Source organism: Vicugna pacos, chromosome 11, assembly GCF_048564905.1.
Source record: "Vicugna pacos chromosome 11, VicPac4, whole genome shotgun sequence".
Lineage (NCBI taxonomy): Eukaryota > Metazoa > Chordata > Mammalia > Artiodactyla > Camelidae > Vicugna > Vicugna pacos.
This window is the reverse complement of record NC_132997.1, coordinates 50859549-50865548: the sequence shown is the minus strand read 5'-3', so window position 1 is coordinate 50865548 and position 6000 is coordinate 50859549. Positions and strand designations below refer to the sequence as shown.

The following is a 6000-nucleotide window of genomic DNA, read 5'->3' as shown; positions in this document are numbered from 1 at the left end:
TGAGCGCTTGGCCGGTCTTCGCGTCGCTCCCCGGGGTCCGAACAGGGCCAGGGGTGGGGGGCGCCGGGATCCTGGCAGCCCACATTGGAGGGAGGGTAGGCAGCGGGGCGCGGCCGGGTGGGCGGGGGCTGGACGAGGCGGGAGGTGAGGGAGGGAGCGTCAGGAGGCGGGGTCTGGGTGGTGGGGGCCGAGCAGGGCGGAGGAAGCGAGGGAAAGTTGATCGCGGACTTGAGCCGCGGCGGCGGCTCGGCAGACAGGGGCGCAGGCTGTGGTTTGCGGGCGCGATGCTCAGCGAGAAGACGCGTCCGACGGCGGCCGGGCGCTGAGCCGGGCGGGGCGGAGCAACCCAGCCCCGGGCATGGAGCGCGGGGGTGCCGAGCCTTGGGACGATTGGGGCGCGCCTCGTCCGAGCCCGCGGCGCTCCTGAAGTTGCGGCCGGCAAGCGGCCAGCGGCGTGTGGACGGCCCAAGGTGACGCCGGAGCGGCCGGCGCGCAGCGGATGAGCCTTCGCGCGGGCAGAGAGACGCGGCGGTGGCCAGCACCTGAGCAGGCGGCCTGCGGGGGCCGATCCGGCGGAAAGCAGAGCCCAAGGCGCGGCGCGGCGCCGCTCCGCACACTCACACGGTACCAAGAGCCGCGTACTGCCCTTTCCCTCCCCGCTTCCCTCGCCTTTTCCCGCGCCGTTCACCTGCCAAACGGTGGGAAAGTTGGAGCCTTGGGGTCGCGATCGCAGCCGCTGAACCACTTGTTCCCGGCGCGGCGCTCGCCCGCGTCGGGCGCCCGGGGCCTCCTTCCACCCCGGCCCCTGGCCGGCATCCTGCGTCCCGCTCTGAGCCCAGGGCCGGACACGCGGCAACTTTGATTCCCGGGAACTCGAATTCCCTCCGTGTTGGCCTTGGGAGGAAAGGCACTCCACTCCCCACCCTGGTTCCTAGACCCGCGAACATTCGGGCGCTTTGCTCAGGGTCTGGGTCTGTGGTGGGGAGAATTTCGGAGGCAAAGAGGGCATTGGGTTCCAATACCGTCTCCTTTTGCGCTCTGGGTCCCCATGTGGATAGTGGAGATAGGGTGAGGCGTACCTCCACTGCGGGGTAAGTATTGGCACTGGAGGGACCTGAAGTCACGTAGCTCTCCCCACCTTCCATCACCTCTCTGTGCCCGCGAGAGACCCCAGCGGACTCCTGCAACCTTCCCAATTTGGTGTGACTGTGGGGAGACGCGCCTCTCGCGGAGCACGGAGCCTTGTGCGGCTCGCGCTTCGCCTCCCCAGTTCCCGGGCAGGCCCGCCACGGGCGGTGCTGGTTTTGCCTGGGGGCCTGAGCTCGGGAGCGCAGCCCCTCGTCTCCCTTGCAGGTCAGCCCGGGACGCGTGCAGAACCCGCGCGTTCCGAGGTGGTGGTGGTACCAGACCGGCGGGCACTCAGTGCCTTGCTTCCTAGAGCCACTGTCTCCGTGTTTGGGGCGGAGATCCTGGGCCCTCGCCGCCGGCTACCGCCCCACTGCCACCCCAGCTTCCAGCCCACAATCTTTGTGTCATCAGTGGCCCACTGGGGGGTAAATTAGCCTTTCTGGGGCAGTAGCACACTCCACCCTTCCTAGTAATTCAGAAAGCAAAGCCTGCCTCTTTTTCATACTTTGCCCTCTCAGACTGGAGGGGGCATTGACCCTTACTTTTGAGCCGTTTAGCAAGTATCCCCACCCCAATTTGGATTTTGAAATAAGCTGGAGAGGCAGAGGAGCAGAGAGAGAGAGAGAGAGAGAGAGAGAGAGAGAGAGAGAGAGAGAGAGAGAGAGAGAGAGAGAGAGAGAGAGAGAGAGAGAGAGAGAGAGAGAGTATTGGGCCGAATCAGACCATTACAAAGCGGAGAATTAGGCTTTGTGGGATGGAGTGGGCTTGAAGAGCCTGGCTGGGGCCAGGTGAGAGGTACTGAGTCAGCCCATGGTGGGGGAGAGCTGGCTTGGAGTTAATATCTGGTTCATGGTGCAGGGGTAGGCACAATGCGGTCAGCTCCTTTGGAGGTGGTCGGTACCTATGAGGATGGGGACCAGATGTCACTCTGCTGAGGAAGGTCTGGAAGGAAGCCTGTTAGCTGGGGGAACTGGGATGCTTGCTGCTGGCAGGGGGAGAGTACCCCGTGGGCTGGAAAGGTGGCACTACAGAAGTGACTGGTGTGAACCGCAAGGCTCTGCTCTGGGTAGTGGAGAGCTGTGAGAGTGTGGGAGGCCCAGAGCTGACATCCTGGCCTTGTCTGTGCTGGGGCCCCGGCCCCCGTATCCATTGTCTGTCCCCACCTTCCTGACCCTGAAACAACTGGGCTTCTCACATCTTCTAACCAGAGGGCTTGATTTGAGGGTTATGATGGGGAATGGTTCTGGTTGCCTCCCAGATAGCTCCTCCGCCTAACAAGTGACCTTACCTGCAGCTTCACCATTTGAGGTTCATTTCTTTGAGTTTAATGTTTTAAAGGGCACCTTTCTGAAGTCCTAATTTAAAATGCACATTCTTCTGGAAGGTGAAGGTCTAGTGGAGCCTTGTTACTCTGAATGTGTCCTGTGGACATGTAGCATCAGCCTCACCTGGGAGCTTGTTAGGAAGGCAGACTCTTGCACCCCACCCCTGACCTCTTGAATCAGAATTTGTATTTGACAAGATCCTTGAGTGATTTGTTTGCTCAGTAAAGTCTGAGGAGCCCTGATCCACAGTGCCTTCTCAGGAATGGACATTTCACAGCCCCTTGGTGCAAAAAGCCTGTCGAAAAGGGCAGTGGATAAGAATGTAGGTTTGAGAATGTGACTGGAACTTCTTTTCCTGGACAGTTACGGTGGGGTTGGATTAATAGCCCCCACTGGCCCCTTGGGGCTATCCCCTGCTAATGCCAAGAGGGTGTCTGTGTTTTGGGGATCTTTAGACAGATTCAAGTGGCAGCTAAGCTCTCTGTGCAATTAACACATTGCCATGTGTGCTGCATATGGGGCAGTGGAAAGTGTGTAGAGGGGCAGAGTTTCTGAAGTTGGATAAGCTGCTCTACCTCTAAGAGGGCGGGGCTGGGTAGATGCTGTCCCTTAAGGGAAAGTAACTGTCCTCCACTTCATCTCTCCCTCCCGAATGGGTGGAATGACCCATTGATCACATCTCTCAGGGGCCACAGGATTTATGCAGAGGGAGCTGTAGAAATGCTAATTTGGGATAGCCTGAAGAGGGGAGGTTAAGGGCCAGGCTTCACTCTTAACCCCCAGCCCCCACATCAGCCTAGGCTGGACATCCCCTTTCTGCCACTCTGGTCCCATGGGAGGTCCCTGGCCCCAAGACACAAGGATGATGCCAAGGCACGGTGTTAAGTCACCCCCCTGGTCCTCTAGAGGAATAATGGTCACCCTGAAGCCGTCAAGGCTGGTCAGAGAGTGGGAATGTGAAGGACTTCAGAGGAATTTGGATCAGAGGCTTAGTGGGGCTAACAGTATCACAGGTGAAAGGTCATGGCATGACTCATGCTCCCCAGCCCTGCCAAAAGAGGACTGTCCTTCTATGCTGGCCTCTTTGCCAGGGTGCAGAGAGGCAAGGGAGAGCTGTGGGAGGACGTGAATCAGCATGGTCATGGGTCTGACAGGCAGTGATGCTCTTGTAAAAGATTCCTTCATCAATGTGTTCAAAAACAACTAAAGCAATGCAAGTCCTACTATTTTCTGGAACCCTCAGATTAAAAAAAATTCATTGTTTTAAAATTGTAAAGATGTTTTTTAAAAATTAATTTACTTGGCTTCAAAGTCAATTATAGTGTTGTTCTTTTAAAAAAAATTCATTTTAAAAAATGTTGAGCCTTGATTTGAGGTTTTCTTAGTCCCCCAGGAATCCTGTTTGTCCTTTAATAGGTGAGCAAGGTCATTCATAAGATGGACCCTGCTGGATGTGTTATTTCAGGATGGAGAATTTTGTCTCCAGTAGAAGAGAAATGGGGATGGGAGCAGGTTCTTCTATGCTCCAGCCTCCTGGCCTGTGGGTGATACTGATGCTGCTCAGGAGTCTCCATCAGTCAGGCCTTCACTGACTCCTGGGGTGGGTGGATGGGTGGGTGGGGTGGTTGCCTCTCCAGCCTGTACCTCTGTTCTTCCATTGCGCTTTTCATTATATTGCAGGGGTCTGGCCCCTCACTACACAGTGAGCTCCTTCAGCAGAAGGAGCTTGTATCCTCAGGGACTGGTGCTTAATAACTGTTCATTGATCAAATGGCCATTACATTGGCATTTGGTGTGTCTGTAACCAGTTTTAACTCTTCATGTTGGTTACCTTCATGACTGGGCAGCTCATGCCCATCTTGCGGTATTCTGGGCTCTGGGCATATGCCCTGGGAGTAGACTTCTCAAACTCACATGCCTAGAAGGGGCTAGGAAGCTGACCAAAGGGTAGGCAGTGCCAAATGTCAGGCAATAGGGCGTGGTGGGGACTGCGGAGAATAGAAGAGCACAGGCCCCAAATAAAAGGCACAATTGTAGGCAAAATCCACCTATATGACAGAAATCAGAATAATGATTACTCCAGAGTGTAATGACTGAGACTCAAGGGGTGCTTCTGGAGTGCTGGAAATTTCCATATGTTGATCTGAATATCTCCAACAGTGGTGAGTGATCATTTGTGCAGAAGAGTCAATTCGGAAAGATTAAAGCATTTATGGAGATAAATAGAACCATATTTATTTTGGTTCAATATGAAAATAGCTTTATTGAATACCATCAGGCAGAAAATGCGTATTCTTACCAACTTTATTGACTAGAAGGCTGTCAGTGAGAAACTTGGTATATTTAAGAAGTAGCCACATAGAGATAGCTTTCTAGTCTTTCACTGAGAAATTTAATCTGCTTCTGTCCTGGGGAGTGGGACTGGCTGCTGCCACAGCTCCTTACTGGATGTGTATTTGGGTCTTGGCGGTTGTGCTCTTGGGGCTGCATCTCACCTTGGCAGAGGAAGCTGGCGTGGCTCAGTGTTTTGCTCGAGGAAGGGGACTATCAGACGTCCGTCCTCAGCCTCAGGGGCCTCAGGCGGTGACACCGAGAGTGACACAGCAGGCTTAAGCTTAATGTTCGTATTTTTTACGCCTCCTTTGCGTAGCCTAAAACCTCATGCAAGAGCTGGTCATTATGGCGGTAAACCTGTTCCCTTTCATGATTTTTAAGAGGCAGGTCAGAGGCAGACAGCTGGGGTTGAACGCTCTTGAGCCCTGAAGCCTTACTCTGGCCTGTAACCTTGCCCAGGCCTTAGTTTTCTCAGTGGTTAAAATGGGAATAATTTCCAATTACATTGTAGGCTTGCTGTCAGTATTAACAAGAGGAAACCCATACAGAAAGCCTTTTGTGCGGAGCCCGGCACACGGTTCCCGTGCAGAGTGTAGTAGCTTTGATGATTATCCTTTCAGATTCAGTCATGTGTTAGGGACATTGTATTCTAGAAAAGAGGTGAAACCTCACCTTATTTTGAGAGCTGGACAATCCATAAGTTCATAAACTGAATTCTGCCTGAAGATGATGTATGTATGTGTGTGGTTGTGGTTTTTCATTTTGCAACATTAAAAAAAAGCATTTTTGTAACAAAAAAAATTCTAGATTTCTGGCAGCTCTGGCTAGAACTGGCAGTGAGGGTCTGTGTTCCCACTGGCAGTGTTTGGTTGGGGCTGAGTTGCAGCGCCCCTTTTGTTTATTTGTATTTTTATTTAAACAATTCTTTGACTGAGGATTACATACATACAATAAGGTAAACAGGTATTAAATGAAAGTGATGCATTTTTGCATATATGTGCACATGTGTAACCCCAGCTGGATCAGATGCATTGCTGGGGCCTTGGCAGGCTCCCTCAGGCTCCCTCCCACTCCAGAAGTAACCACTCTTCTGACTTGCTCTGACTTCTCTCACTTGTGTGAGTTTTGCCCGAAGTCCTCCTTTTAGATTCAAATGAGCTTAAAGCATTTGAGTCTCGCAGTGCCCACCACCGTTGTAGTGCTTTACTCATTT

At 53.5% G+C, this 6000-nt stretch overlaps 1 protein-coding gene across 1 annotated transcript in view; it reads left to right on the top strand.

The window, feature by feature from the left end:
- Positions 1-576: 576 nt before the first annotated feature.
- Positions 577-6000, top strand: part of CDH23 (cadherin related 23) — a 388627-nt gene continuing 383203 nt past the window's right edge. Inside the window, exon 1 of the mRNA XM_072971348.1 lies at positions 577-624. The gene's annotated coding sequence lies outside the window, so the exon portion shown is untranslated. The remainder of the gene's footprint in view (positions 625-6000) is intronic.